Source organism: Lytechinus pictus, chromosome 16 (genome assembly GCF_037042905.1).
Source record: "Lytechinus pictus isolate F3 Inbred chromosome 16, Lp3.0, whole genome shotgun sequence".
NCBI lineage: Eukaryota > Metazoa > Echinodermata > Echinoidea > Temnopleuroida > Toxopneustidae > Lytechinus > Lytechinus pictus.
The window spans coordinates 19,075,857-19,092,558 of record NC_087260.1 but is presented as its reverse complement, the minus strand read 5'-3'; positions in this window follow the sequence as shown (position 1 = coordinate 19,092,558).

Sequence of the window (16,702 nt, the reverse complement as noted above, 5' to 3'; positions counted from 1 at the left end):
GGTATTTGTTGCATTTCTACTTTGAATGCGTATTATAGCATTTTGCACAATGTTCTTGGCACGCTATGAAATACCATTTTGTGTAGATGTAAATGAAAAACACAATTCAAAAGAATATATGAATAAACAAACATCAAAGTTGGTGCTTTAAATTTTAAACCACCGTGTCACTTTCGTACCAATGACCTTCCTCTGATCATGCGCAGAATCTTCTGGAACTACGAACTGGCTAATTGGTGAATCAAAACAGTAGTTTCTCACTGGAACCTGGACCAATGAAACAACACATTCACGATTTTCAGTCAGCTCCGAAACGTAGGACAAACCTACTGTTCCGGTTCACCAATTTTCGACAAAGATTCCTAGCTGTTCATTGTCATTATTTTGACCGTCATTGCTCTTGAATTCGTTCTGTGTCGCCGTGCAAAAAAACTTAGTGCATTCGTCGAGCAAAATTGGAGGACAATCATGTACACCCGGAAGTCTCTTCATAGTCTGCAGGCACAGACCCTGATTGAAACGTTGATCAACAAGTGTGTCTCCACGCAAAGACTATAGCACATACAAAACTTGCTGTTTCAATCCTGAGCGAGAGGGCCTTCAGTACACAAGGCATGAGTAGGCTGCAATCCAGACCCTTTACTCGAAGTGAAGGGTTTGCACAGCAGACTAGTCTCTCCAGACGAGGCTAGTATGCAGGCACATACCCTTGGTTTTTCGCAATTCGCGTTGTGCCTAATGCAGAGTCTGAAGTAGTGAGACTAGATTCATACAAGAGAGTTTTTGGTTTCTAGTCTTCACATGGTTTTGTTTCAAGTGTCATATCAAATATGAGTCTGAGCTAGCAGACTAACGCGAGACCATATTCTTATGGAGCTGATGAGATCCCATGAGGCCGAGGGTCCACACTAGATTTTTTTCAAGTATAACTATTGGGAATGCTATAAATGATATTTACGCCCAAAATTAGCATTCTCGGAGCTTTATTTAGTGGATTAGAGAAAGTAAATGATTTCATGAATAAAAAAAATCGTAAGTCTTTAAAAAAAAATATCTAAATGTATTGAAAGTTAGCTATGAAACGGTGTAGGTCAGCGCTTCTCAAACGGTGGGCCGCGAAGCTCTCCCAGGTGGGCCGCGAGAAGCTCCAGAGGAAGAAATAAAAATGGGAGAAAAACTATCATGACTATAGCATGTTTCACAGACCTGGACCTGTCCGACAGCCCGAATATGTTATGTTTGACCGGTCTACGTGGGTCAAACAAAGCTAAAGCATGCTTTATGCATGTTGCAATATGCATACACAGTATGATGGTTTCGATCTAACTTTGATGTGAACCTCATCATGTATGCATATTGTGTAGCATTTAGTTAATTATTGCCCATTAACCGGACCTTTGTGAATGCAGTTAGTTCTTGAACTGTTTGTTTCGAACGTGCTTCAGGGCTTTGTGTTCAAATTTCACGAAAACATACTTTCATCAAAATGGACCCTTTTTTTTTAAGCGATTTAAAAAGAGCGAGGGAGGAAAGAAATTGAAAAGTCTCTGAATGTACCTGTAAGAAAACATGACCCTGAATACATTAAATTTGGATTCATCATGGCTGGCAGTGATGCAGAACCATATACAATGTGTGTCGAATGTTGAAGGTATTCAGTATTCTTGTTATTAAGTTGTTATGTTGTCATGGTTGTATATGTTTGGAGGAGGGGCTCAAAGGCCGGGCTACTGAAAGTTATAAGCACAAATATGTTTATTATAATCATTATCTATCTATGAGTCGAGACAAGAAGTCATATCGCTTTCTTAAAATTTTGGTAGGTGGGCCTCGAAAAAAAATTTGAGAGTCAAAGTGGTCCTCGAGTAAAAAAAGGTTGAGAAGCGCTGGTGTAGGTGACAGCATTCGTAAGCAAGTACCCTTGGTGATTCGAGGGGTTACTTAGCCTATCTGATATGCGCTGGGCTAAAGTGGGCAAGTTACTGGTCGCGCGAAGCAGACTGACGGGCGAGGACGAAGCCCGAGCTCGGGCTGCGCCCTCGCCCGTCAGTAGTTTGCCCACTAGCCCGACGCATATCGGATAGGCTAGGGAGTTACTCGGAGGAGGAGCTTGGGGTTCGTTTGGATGTATCCGACATTATATCCCTTTCTTAAGATTGTTGTATTGAGAGTGTACACAAGGAGAAAAAGAATAGTTTTACTACGAAAAACGTTTGCCATGAAATAGTTCATTTTCCTTGCTGACGTCACGCATAGTCCATTTTTTCCCTAGGGAAAAAGTGAACTATACGTTTTTGACCCCGCCCCCTACTCGATTCGCGAGCTGTGCGGCGCGATGCGAGCAGAGCGCTGCTCAGCCCAACGGTACTCTCTACTGCATGCCACGGCAAACTTTCCGCGAGCTGCACTAACCAGGTGCGCTCGCTGAACAGACGATCGATACGGCAAGGCTTATTGTTTTCTCAACTTCTCAACGAAGAATATCGTATGAAGAATATATATGAGTGGAAGGGATATAAAACAAATATACAATGACCCATTCTCGGAACTGGCTAAAACTATTTGCACTCAGGAACATCACATAGTACTATTCTCCCTCGGGCCGATGGCCCTCGGGAGAATAGTACTATATGATGTTCCTTCGATGCGAATAGTTTTAGCCAGATCCTCGAGTGTCATTGTATATTTGTATACTGTCCCTCTTCGATTCCTGCTCTAGCTCTTTGAATTTTTGTTTTCGTACTTCCCGAAAAGCCTCTTCCTCTCCTCTCGATCCATTTTTTATGTTCAGATTAGAAAGTAATTCAAATGTGTTATTTTATGCACATGAGAAAAATCGTAATGTCATTAATCGATTACGTGACTGCACCCAAAAATTATCGATTATATTTTTTTCTCCATGGATTCAGAAATCATGTAGTTTGATTAGTTGATAGCAAATTTTTTTTTCTAGATTAACCGAAGTTCAAAGATAAGCTTTATCAAGAATATATATTTCATTCTTATGATTTTTATACTACAATATGAAGTAACTCATCAACTGTAACCTATGATACATGGGGATGGTTACCTGTTGATGAATAGGTTTCAGGTACAAGCCTTGATCACGTATTTCGGAAAGTGATATTGAAGGTTGGTCCCAGATATGAATGATCATATCTAATTGACATACGTCTGTAGAAATTCATTACACATGTGCGCTTTTAAAAGATAAGAGATCGAGAAATATTTATAATCTATAATTTCTTGGGACAATTTTTTTTGATAATCGATCGATTTATTACCTATTCTGTCCTTGCCTGTAATACTTGAGTATTTTTCTATTTTCCTATTAGGCTTTCCTTTTGGGGTCCGGACAGCCCGACCACCGGACAGCCCGACCCTGGACAGCCCGACCCGCTACCCTGGACAACTCGTCCCGGTCGAGTTGTCCAGGGTTGGCTCTGAATCGGACAACTCGACCACTTGAATTCTTCTTCAACATTTCATGAAATAAAATTTCAAACTTTACTTCAAAAGTATTTTCCCGCATAATCCATGTTTCTACAATATATTCTCGACAGAAAATTTAACATTTCAGTGCATTTTGAGCTATTTTGAAAGAAAATAAAGCGAGTTACCTTGCAACGAGATTACCGGTATCTTGATAAATTGATGATCCGATACCGCCGGCGAGCTGTGTTCAAAGTCTGCAAATTTGAGTTGATTTTTCTGTCACTTGACATATTTTAATGGTGAGGGTGTGCTATTTTGTATTTTCATACTCCATTTTCACATTTCTTCTACTTATTTAAAGTTATTGCATTTCACAAAACTGATACTTAATGCAAACTTTTTGAGATAGTTCACCTGGAAAGGACACCCGATGCGGTGCTTCGCCTCGCCGGCCAGCTGGGCGACCGGCTGTGCTGTGATTGTGACTGAGTGTGGCACTCGGCTCAACTAGCTATGGGAGGTCGAACTTACTTATTTTAGTAAATTTTTCCGTCTCTTGACATATTCCAATGGCGAGAGTGTGCTATTTTTGTATTTTCACACTTCTTCCACTTATTAAAAAGTTTTTTTTATGTCACTAAGCTGATTATAGGACAATGACTGCGTGGTCGGAATGCGCTTCCCAAAACCATCCTTGACGCCCCTTTTATTTTGGAGGCCTTCAAGTTCAGGCCAGGGGGGTGCTTCCAACCAACATCTAAACCAATTATGGAAATAGATTTGAAAATGTTTCAGTATGTAAGTTATGAAGTTTACAATATGGAATAGTTTATTGAAAAAAGAAATATATTTTTTATTTCTACTGTAATTGAAAAACTTAACTTTTTTATCAAAATCTAAAACTTGCCTTTCGTTATCGAAAAACATGTGTCTCATTTTTTACCTGTCAGTTTATACTGTCACAACTTTTTTTAATGCAACTTCCATTGGAAACAACGGGTCTTCTGGAGGATACCAGCACTTGGGCTGGTACCAACCACCTACACCCGGGATGAGGAGAAGAGGTTTCATACTCGACATGCGATGGCCTTTCCATTTCTTTCACGAGCAGAAATAATACTGAGTTCCAATGACTTGGGCATCAGAGCGGCAGTCCCTTGATCGATGAGGTAAATACAGCTTCTTAGATACAATAAATAAATTTTTGTGCACTTCATGCAGGCATATCAAAGTTCAATTTTTTTATTATTTTTTTCTTCAAATTCTTTAAAAGAAAAAAAGGACGATTGAACAATAAATTTACTTATTTTTTCTTTTATACATTGTTTCAATTGAACAAAAATTTAACTTATTTTTTCTTATTTTATTAATAAAAATTCAAAATTGCTTCTTGATAATGTGAGTAACCACTACATTTTTAGGTTTAGTAGAAGTTGTAACATTCTAAATTAATTTTGGGTATGTAGAGGTTATGCTTAATTCATGTGGAACATTTATGTTATATACATCTTCTAGATGATACCCAGTATCGTTCAAGTGAGTTTGAAGGGGAAGTTCACCCTGACAAAAAAATTATTGTAAAAACAGCAGAAATAATTAAAAATATTGCCGAAGGTTTGAGGAAAATCCATCAAAGAATTGAAAAGTTATTAGAATTTCAATTATTTGATTTGTGATGTCATATGCGAGCAGCATTTCTACATAATGAATGGTAAAAAATCAATTGTCATTTTCTCAGAAAATGGTTTTACTATACCTTTTGTATATCAAAAGACAAAACATTTCACACCCAAACATGAAAAGAAAACAAAAATAAGTCATCAGGAACCATTAAAAAAAATTAAATTCATGCACTTTATATTACAAAATATATTTGGCAGCTGCTCGTTTATGACGCCACGAATCCAAACTTAAATTGAATAACATTTTAAATCTTCCTCAAACATTCACCAATATTTTTCTATTATTTTTCTGCTATTTTTACAACAAACTTTTCTTCAGAGTGAACTTTCCCTTTAAGATTGAATTAGTTGCAATTAACTTAACTTTAATATATTTTAAAAATGTATTTGCTCCTAAATTAAAGGTTGAAATGGTTTGATTTGTTTCAGTAGCAAAAGAGGTGCAGAGCATCAAATAGTTGAAATTACTATATCGTCAATACTTTATTTTATTTCTATCTTTCCAGCTCTTTGAGACCACCTGAATTGCAAACTCTGTATGGCCAGTTTTTGTATGACAAAAAAAAGATGAGGGAGGGTTGAAAATCCCTCTAGCTAAGTTAGGGATCATTTAATTGCCATGGAAACCAAATATAATAATGTATAACAGGTTGTATATTCCTGATAGTGCAATTGTTAATGTTAATTTATATTGGCACTAATGTAATTTTATTGTTAGCTTTACATAAACACCAAAAGCAGAGGATATTGTTCCCAACTGGAATTGTGATGATAAATAAGACTATGCTATAGTCATATTTATCATCATAATAACATATTTGGTAATGTAATAATATTTGAAATTTTGAACCAGTATGTAACTATGTGGGATATAATATATTTTATATACACTGAAGTTCAATATGTGTTACTATGTAATTTTACATCTGATCAAGTTTACCTTAATGTTACTTAATAAAACCCACTTGACTCCAAAAAAGTATTTTGAATATTTGGTTCTTTCACTATTGCGTATCATTTTTCTCGCTGAATATTTACCTTTTAATGAGAGCTGTGGTGACAGGTTCCATGACATTTGCTCTGGCAACAATTGCTCCGCTGTAAATTCCACACCGTAATCTTATGAACAGCTTCAACCAGCAAGGCCTAAACCTAACCTAAAACTCTATTGCAACCCTAAAACCTCTATCTTAAGGGGCTTTCACAATTGCTTGTGCGATCGTTTGCGATTACTTGGTCACAATATATGTTGCACAGAATTGCAACAGTGAACGGTCGTAAGCAGTCGCACCACCAATTGTGAAAGGGACAAAATTAAGCCCGGGGCAATTGTCGCAGGAGCAAATGTTGTGTCACATGGTAATCAGATGGAGATAATTGGAGAGATGAAGAGGGGGGAGGATGGAGATGATGAAAGGTGGGATGGCCATGATGAGGAGTGATGGAGTTGATGAGAGGGGTGTGGATGATGAGAGGACGGATGGGGATGATAAGGTTTAGAGATGAGGATGGAGATGGTGAGGAGTGGTGGAGATGATGAGATGAATGGAGATGATGTGGAAGGGTTGACATGAGTTGGGGTGGAGATGAGAGGAGGGATTGAGATGAAACAGGAATGGAGATGCAAAAATGGTTGATGATTTTCTTAAACTTTGGTCTGCAGGACTATCCCCATAACATATTTATCTTGGTGCCCCCTACAAAAGTTCAAGGCCCCCAGTGCCCCCAAAGCTGAATAAACCCAGCTACGCCACTGATGAGATCGAGTCAAATTGCCTTCGGGATTGCATCATTTCCAAGAGGTTCTCAGTAATATTCCTGAGATGATGAAAAGGATGTTGGTGGCGATGATGTTTGTGATGATGATAATGATGAACATTGGTGATGACGGTGACGATGATGTTGGTGATGATGATGCTTGCTGATGATGGTGATTATAGTGGTGATACAATGATAATGATGACAATAATGATGGATGATGGTGGTGATGGCAATGGTGATGGTGGCGATGATGGTGATGTGATGATGAAGATAATGGTGATGGTTATGATGGCGATTATGAGGGTGATGATAGTGGTGATGGCGATGATGATAAGGACTGGATGAGAATGATGCTGGTAGTGATGTTGGTGTGATGATGATGGTGGTGATGGCAATGATTGTGATATTGATGGTGGCGATGATAGAGACGATGATGTTGAATGGTAATGTGATGATGGTGATTAAGATAATGATGGCAATGATGATAGCGATAGTGATTTTGGTGATGATAATGATGGCGATGAATATAGCGATAGCGATGATAATTAAGATAATGGTGATGATAATGATGGCGATAGTGATTATAGAGATGATGATGATGGTGGTGATGGCACTGATTGTGACGATCGTGATGGTGGCGATGATAGAGATGATGTTGGTGGTGATGTTTCTAAAAGGGATGGTCCGGGCTGAAAATATTTATATCTTAATACATAGAGTATATATAGAATTCACTGGATAACAAAATTATTGAAGTTTAAAGTTTAGCAATATTTTGTGAAAACAGTCATGAATATTCATTAGGTGGGCTGATGATGTCACATCCCACTTTCCGTTTTCTTATGTTATTACTTAAAATCATTTTTTCATTATTTAATTGTCTCCCTTATAATGTAATAAGTTGCAGCAATACATTTCTAGTTCTTGGAGGAAAAAAATTGAATAAACCTTACTTCGCGATCATATAATAAAATTTCTTTTTTCAATAAACTATTCCGTTTTGATATCAAAACTAAGTTTTTCAATTTTGATAATTATAATTACCCAATCTATGTCAGTTGTGCACCCCCATTCTGCTCCTCTAAACTTAGAAAACAATAAAAATTTGTAATACCGCGGTAGTTATTTAAGAACAAAAATAAAGAGTAAAAAAGACACTTTCCTACAAAAAATTGTAAACTTCAAAACTTACATACTGACACATCCTCAATTTGTTTATATGTTGGTTGGAAGCACCCCCCTGGCCTGAAGGCTTCCAAAGAGGGGCGTCAAGGAGTTTGGGAAGCACATTCCGACCACGCATTCACTGTCCTATACTCCTATAATCAGCTTAGTGACATTAAAAAAAACTTTTTAATAAGTGGAAGAAGTGTGAAAATACAAAAATAGCACTCTCGCCATTGGAATATGTCACTAAAATAAGTAAGTTTGACTTCGCATAGCTAGTTGAGCCGAGTGCCACACTCAGTCACAATCACAGCACGGTACCTCACAGCACAGCCGGTCGCCCAGCTGGCCTGCGAGGCGAAGTACCGCACCGGTAGGCACTTATGATCCAAGTTTGAAAGGAGACTCGTAAAATGACGTCAGTCTCGCCGATGAATATTCATTAGATCGTGGTCGTGCGTGTTCAATACACACTGCGTGCAGGCATGCAGATAGTTATATGCGAGGAACTTTGGCTCCAGAGACAAGTTGTCAAATAACGTGTGTGTGTGTGCGTGTGTGTACCATCGGCTGGTAGTATGCCATACTGTCTAAGACTTCAAACGCGTCGGAGAGAGTGCATGGCAATTCGGTAAAACGAAGTTTCCGATATAAAGAGATAATAAAATAACACTATGTACAGTACGCCCGGGGGGCCACTTACATTGACGAGTGGATACCATGCGCGACCAAAAAAACACGTATAAAGGATGTCTTTTTCAAGAGAGGGCACGTTACGTACGTAACGTGATAAGGGTGTCAAAAACACAAAAATATTGAAAAAAGGGTATCTATTTCCAGTACGTTGAGAGGCAAATGTCAGATCAGGGGAGGCAGGAGTACAATCAGGTTTTTTAAAGGGAAGAATAGTGTAGAATAAAAGGTATTTTATATATAGCCAAATGATATAGGTGAGGGAAGTGAACAATTATGTTTTTTTTTAAAAGAATGAATATACCTTACCTGAATATTATGGTGAAGCCAATTTAAAAGGAGGTGAGGCAAGTTTCAATTGAGGTTGTTAAATAGAATAATTAGTGTCATAAATATTATGGTGAAGCCAACTTGAGAGGAGGTGAGGCAAGTGCACAATGATGTTTTTACAAATATTGAATCTAGTATAGTGAAGCCAGCTGGAAAGGAGGTGCGGGCAATTATAAGTGTACAATGATTTTTTTGAAAGAATGAATAGTATGAAGCCAACTTCAAAGGAAGTGAGGCAAGTGTACAATGAGTTTTTTTTTGTTAAAGAATAGTATAGAAATATGAATAACGGTATACATATGGGGAAGATGGGGTGGGACAAGTACCACGAAATAATCGTTTTTATATTAATGAATCCGAATGGTGTAAAATAAGTGGAATAATGCAAAAAATGAGAGACAAGTTTAAATGATGAGGTTCAGCAAGAATCATCGGTGAGGTTTGTTTTTATCAATCATGTAAAAGTAGTTCAAATAATATATGAAAAGGCCAGTGCGAATGTGAAAGGAATGACCATAGATAGGAAAAAAGAGTTGAATAGGTCAATGTAACATGAGGTGAGGCAGGTTTATAATGATGTCGAGGGATAAGATGGAGTCGCGGTGCGATTTGCTAAAACAAAGTCTTAACGAGTAATGTGTTCGAGAGTGAGTCAGGGAGAAAGGGAGAGAGAGAGAATGAAGGAAAAGGACTTTGGAATAAGATTGGAAAAAAAAATAACAAGGGAAGAAGAAAAAAAAACTGTATCTAGGCCTAGAAAATCAAGTGAACCCCTCCCCGCAAGAAACATAAGAAAATGGATATAAAATAAAAAAATTAAACAAAATAAAAAGGGGGTAAAATACAATATAAGATGACTACTTACTAACGGTTTTGTCTTATGTTGTTAAGTGCGAGAATGATAAGAAACGGTTAGTCGGCCCAAGAGTAGTCTAGTACCACGGCCTCAATTAGAAATTTCAAGCAATAAACAGGTCAAGAGTTTAAGTTCAAATTCAGGTTTTATTTCAGGTTTATTTTTTATTCAGGTTTTATTTTTGTATTTATGCAATTGCATTGTACAATTTTTGTATGTTTTTATGGCCAAATAAATAATAATAATAATAATAATAATAATCAAAACTACATGTCATCAGTGAAGTAAAAATGAATCAACAAAGTGTATCTAGTCTCTCTAATTCAGATCAGGGCCCTGTGATTTTTGAAGTAGGGGGTGCTGATTCAAACTTTAAAAAAAATATTATCAATACAAAATGGATGTCAAACAGTCGCGAGTAATTTGAAAAGCTTTTGGTTTTAATTTACCCTTTCTATTTTAACACATCTTCTAGAATACCCGGGGGAGCTGCCAACCGAATAATACACGCAGCACCCCCAAGGAAATGTTTGGTGGTGCCTGAGCACCCACGCTCCCAGGGCCGGGCTGCGCCATATCGCTTCAGACTCTTTTAAAAACCTCCATTGAAACTTGCCTCACCTCCTTTTAAATTGGCTTCACCATATACAGTTTATTCTTTTTAAAAACCTCCATTGAAACTTGCCTCACCTCCTTTTAAATTGGCTTCACCATAATACAGTTTATTCTTTTTAAAAACCTCCATTGAAACTTGCCTCACCTCCTTTTAAATTGGCTTCACCATAATTCTTAGTACAGTTTATTCTTTTTAAAAACCTCCATTAAAACTTGCCTCACCTCCTTTTAAATTGGCTTCACCATAATTTGTAGTACAGTTTATTCTTTTTAAAAACCTCCATTGAAACTTGCCTCGCCTCCTTTTAAATTTGTATACAGTTTATTCTTTTTTAAAAACCTCCATTTAATTGAAACTTGCCTCACCTCCTTTTAAACTGGCTTCACCATAATACAGTTTATTCTTTTTAAAAACCTCCATTAAAACTTGCCTCACCTCCTTTTAAATTGGCTTCACCATAATTTGTAGTACAGTTTATTCTTTTTAAAAACCTCTATTGAAACTAATTGCGTCGCCTCCTTTTAAATTTGTAGTACAGTTTATTCTTTTTAAAAACCTCCATTGAAACTTGCCTCACCTCCTTTTAAACTGGCTTCACCATAATACAGTTTATTCTTTTTAAAAACCTCCATTAAAACTTGCATCACCTCCTTTTAAATTGGCTTCACCATAATACAGTTTATTCTTTTTAAAAACCTCCATTGAAACTTGCCTCACCTCCTTTTAAATTGGCTTCACCATATACAGTTTATTCTTTTTAAAAACCTCCATTGAAACTTGCCTCACCTCCTTTTAAATTGGCTTCACCATAATACAGTTTATTCTTTTTAAAAACCTCCATTGAAACTTGCCTCACCTCCTTTTAAATTGGCTTCACCATAATTCTTAGTACAGTTTATTCTTTTTAAAAACCTCCATTAAAACTTGCCTCACCTCCTTTTAAATTGGCTTCATCATAATTTGTAGTAAGTTTATTCTTTTTAAAAACCTCTATTGAAACTTGCGTCGCCTCCTTTTAAATTTGTAGTACAGTTTATTCTTTTTTAAAACCCTCCATTGAAACTTGCCTCATCTCCTTTTAAACTGGCTTCACCATAATACAGTTTATTCTTTTTAAAAACCTCCATTAAAACTTGCATCACCTCCTTTTAAATTGGCTTCACCATAATACAGTTTATTCTTTTTAAAAACCTCCATTGAAACTTGCCTCACCTCCTTTTAAATTGGCTTCACCATATACAGTTTATTCTTTTTAAAAACCTCCATTGAAACTTGCCTCACATCCTTTTAAATTGGCTTCACCATAATACAGTTTATTCTTTTTAAAAACCTCCATTAAAACTTGCCTCACCTCCTTTTAAATTGGCTTCACCATAATATTCAGGTAAGGTATATTCATTCTTTTTTAAAAAAACATCATTGTTCACTTCCCTCACCTATACATTTGACTATATATAATACCTTTTATTCTACACTATTCTTCCCTTAAAAAAAACCTGATTGTACTCCTGCCTCCCCTGATCTGACATTTGCCTCTCAACGTACTGGAAATTTAGATACCCTTTTTTCAATATTTTTGTGTTTTTGACACCCTTATCACGTTACGTACGTAACGTGCCCTCTCTTGAAAAAGACATCCTTTTTACGTGTTTTTTTGGTCGCGCATGGTATCCACTCGTCAATGTAAGTGGCCCCCCCCCCCCCCCCCCCGGGCGTACTGTACATAGTGTTATTTTATTATCTCTTTATATGGGAAACTTCGTTTTACCGAATTGTCATGCACTCTCTCCGACGTGTTTGAAGTCTTAGACAGCATGGCACACTAGCCGATGGTACACACACGCACACACACACACGTTATTTGACAACTTGTCTCTGGAGCCAAAGTTCCTCGCATATAACTATCTGCATGCCTGCACGCAGAGTGTATTGAACACGCACGACCACGATCTAATGAATATTCATCGGCGAGACTGACGTCATTTTACGAGTCTCCTTTCAAACTTGGATCATAAGTGCCTACCATAAATTGATGATCCGATACCGCCGGCGAGCTGTGTTCAAAGTCTGCAAATTTGAGTTGATTTTTCCGTCACTTGACATATTTTAATGATGAGGGTGTGCTATTTTGTATTTTCATACTCCATATTCACATTTCTTCTACTTATTTTAAGTTATTGCATTTCACAAAACTGATACTTAATGCAAACTTTTGAGATAGTTTACCTGGAAAGGACACCCGATGCGGTGCGAAAGCACACCCTCATCATTAAAATATGTCAAGTGACGGAAAAATCAACTCAAATTTGCAGACTTTGAACACAGCTCGCCGGCGGTATCGGATCATCAATTTATCAAGATACCGGTAATCTCGTTGCAAGGTAACTCGCTTTATTTTCTTTCAAATAGCTCAAAATGCACTGAAATGTCATATTTTCTGTCGAGAATATATTGTAGAAACATGGATTATGCGGGAAAATACTTTTGAAGTAAAGTTTGAAATTTTATTTCATGAAATGTTGAAGAAGAATTCAAGTGGTCGAGTTGTCCGATTCAGAGCCAACCCTGGACAACTCGACCGGGACGAGTTGTCCAGGGTAGCGGGTCGGGCTGTCCAGGGTCGGGCTGTCCGGTGGTCGGGCTGTCCCGGAACCTTTCCTTTAATCATGTCAATGTATCTACAATGTTTTTTATTAATTATTGTAAACTTAACTCAAATTTGTATTTATTTAATATAAAAAAAAATTTGATACAATATTTATATAGTTTTAACTATTTTGAGTTAATAAAAAAGTTTTAATTATAACTAAGTTCCACTTTTCTATTATCTGCCGGAGATAAAAAAATAATCACTTTTTGACCTCATCGATTGATCGGCACTGGCTGTTCAATTCGGTGGGTCCATCAGTTCTTGAAAGAAAAGTACTTAAAAGTCCTCCTGCAAGAGCGACGATCTCTCATGAGGGCGATCGAGGGTTCATAGTATTAATATCTAATTTTTTTGTAATGATATTTCAATCATTTTTATAAGACCACGGAAATCCACTCTGAATGGCAGACTCAGAGAATTCCAGATTGAAACATTCACTAAATGTAGTATGCATATTCATATGATATACATCTCTCTAAAATCACAACAGATGATTTATGTCCACTTTGCCGTAAAAAATAGAAACATATGATAAGATCATTTATTGTTTTCATGACATGATAAGAAGACGTTTCAACTCTTTGACATTATCAGGGGCGGATCTAGGATTTTCCAAAGGGGGGGGGCATATTTTTCCGAGGAAAGATTTGGCCAGGGGGAAAAAAGTCTTCACTTTCAAAAGGAGGGTGCACACTTTTGTTTTAACGGCACTTTTACATTACAAAATTTACGTACACAATCCATGGATTCAGAAATCACTCAGCTTGAGTAGTTAAAAGCAAACTTAATATTAGACAGGGTACGGGATTTTTTTTCTAGATTAACCGAAGTTTAAAGGTAAGCTTCATCAAGAATATATATTTCATTTTTATGATTTTTATACTACAATATGAAGTAACTCATCAACTATAATATATGATACGTGGGGGTGGTTACTGGTGGTGGAAAGTGATATTAAAGGTTAGTCCCAGATATGAATGATCATATCTAATTGATATACGTCTGTAGAAATTCATTACACATGTGCGCTTTTAAAAGATAAGAGATCGAGAAATATTTATAATCCATAATTTCTTGGGACAATTTTTTTAATATAATCGATCAATTTATTACCTATTCTATCCTTTTTTTTGTAATACTTTAGTATTTTTCTATTTTCCTATTAGCTTCCCTATAATCATGACAATTAAAAAAAAAATATTTAATTTATGTAAACCTAAATAAAATTTGGATTGATTCTAAAAATAGATGTTTTGATACACAATATAGTATTAACTATTTTAAGTAAATATAAAAAATGTATAGATAATTAATTTCCACGTTTATTTGTACTTTTTCGCAAATAGTTTAAATACAATCACTTTTGGACCCCACCGATAAATCGGCACTTGCTACTAAATTCGGTGGGCATGTTAAGTCATGAAAGATAAATGCATAATTCTTGAACGGTGTTAAATGAGAATGAAACCCTTGAAACCAGCTGAATCCATATCAAAGAGAAAAATCAAAGAAACATTGAAAGTTTGAGGAAGATTGAATGAATAATAAGAAAGTTATGAGCATTTGAATGTCGAGATCACTAATGCCATGTAGATCCTCCCATTGGCAATGCGACCAAGATCTGTGATGTCACACACGTACAACTTCCTCATTACTTAAGTACTTATTTCACTTATATTCTCACTTTTATATAGTCTATCACAAGGTGAGGTGTTCTCTTTATGAGAGGACAATTAGTACAGAGGTTTCACAACATTATATCATTGATGAATCGTTTGTCATATGATTAGAATGAGCAAAAATAGATGTTTTGGGGTATATTTTCAGTGTCCAAAAGGGGAGAGTTGTTCATCTGTGACATCATAGATCTTGGTCGCGTTGCCAATGGGAGGATCTCCATAGCATTAGTGATCTCGACATTCAAATGCTCCTAACTCTTCTATTGCTAGTCCTATTTTACTCAAACTTTTGTTGATCTTATTCTTTGCTTTTTCTGCCTTCACAAAAGCTAACTTGCTCCAAGACTTTCATCCTCTCGCATGAGCGAGGATCACTCTTGATGACGATAGAGGGTTCATAGTATTGATGTCTTATTTTGTAAATCCACTCTGAACAGCAGACTCGGAGAATTCCAGTTTAAAACATTCAATAAATGTAGTACGCATAATATACATCTCTCTAAAATCACAACAAAGGGGGCGGATCCAGGATTTTCCAAAGGGGGGCATTTTTTTCCGAGGAAAGATTTAGCCAGGGGCAAAAAGTCTTCACTTTCAAAAGGGGGGCACACTTTTGTTTTAACGGCATTTTTACATTACAAATTTTAATTTTCCTTGTCAAGGGGGGGGGGGGTTACGGGCCGGATTTGCCCCCCCCCCCCTGGATCCGCCAGTGATTATAATATATGGATTTCAAAAGCGTCCGCGTTGGTGAGGGAAGTGTCAAGTATACATGCTAGAGGAGATATTCAAAGTCCACCGTAAAAAGTTGAATTGAATAAAAAGAGAAAATCCAACAAGCATGGCACTCAAAATTTCATCAAAATCGGGTGTAAAATTTAAAAAAAGTTTAAAGGCATTCTTAAGCCTCACTAATTTATTTCACATAACTGTACATCAAGATCTGTAAAGAAAGAAAAAATAAATTGTGAGTGAGAGACATCATCTCCCTCTCTCACTTGCATGTCACCGAGTTGTGCATATAACTGTTTTGTAAAAAGTAAACGAAAAAATAAATGTCATAACTTTCTTATTTTACATCCGATTTTGACTGAAACTTTCAGTGTTTTGCTTGCTTAAATTTTCTCTATTGATTCAAGTTTATATTTTTCTGGCGTGGACTTGACTTTCAATTGTTGAATCGCATAATAATCCTAATAAAGTATGTGATTTTTATAACACACACAGAAAAAACCTCAATACAAGAAGATAGACTAAAAGAATGGAAACTAGCTGAACAGAGAGGTTCCGAAAATGGAAGAACTTCATTTTTACGGATTTCGAGGCAGCCTAGTTCAAGTATGCAGAGCTTGAAGATGAGACTCCAAGAGACCAAGAGATACTCCAATACATCTCTAGTTACATTCACTTGTATACTGAAGAAAACGGGGTTTCAAGATACAAATGTAAAAACTACCTAGGCGCTCAAGCATTCGAGGAATTTCTTCCTATCGGGTACCCATTCACCTTACCTGGGTGGAGTGCAGCACTATGTGGGTAGATTTCTAGATTTCTTGCTGAAGGAAAACACGCCATGGCTTGGAGTCGAACTCACTTTCCCCAGATTAAAAGACGAGTTATAACCACTAGACCACCCAAACCCCTAGTGTGGTGGATCTTGATACTTTGATATTTTTTTATTCATATAATCAAATCTGAATTTAGAAGATCGTACATGGTATGTGTTCGTAAGTCTTTATTTTGATTTGTTCCTGAAAACTTCGTGCACACGCCATTATTTATACGAAACCCATGATGAAACCCAGATGGACACCCTATGTGGACACCACACAC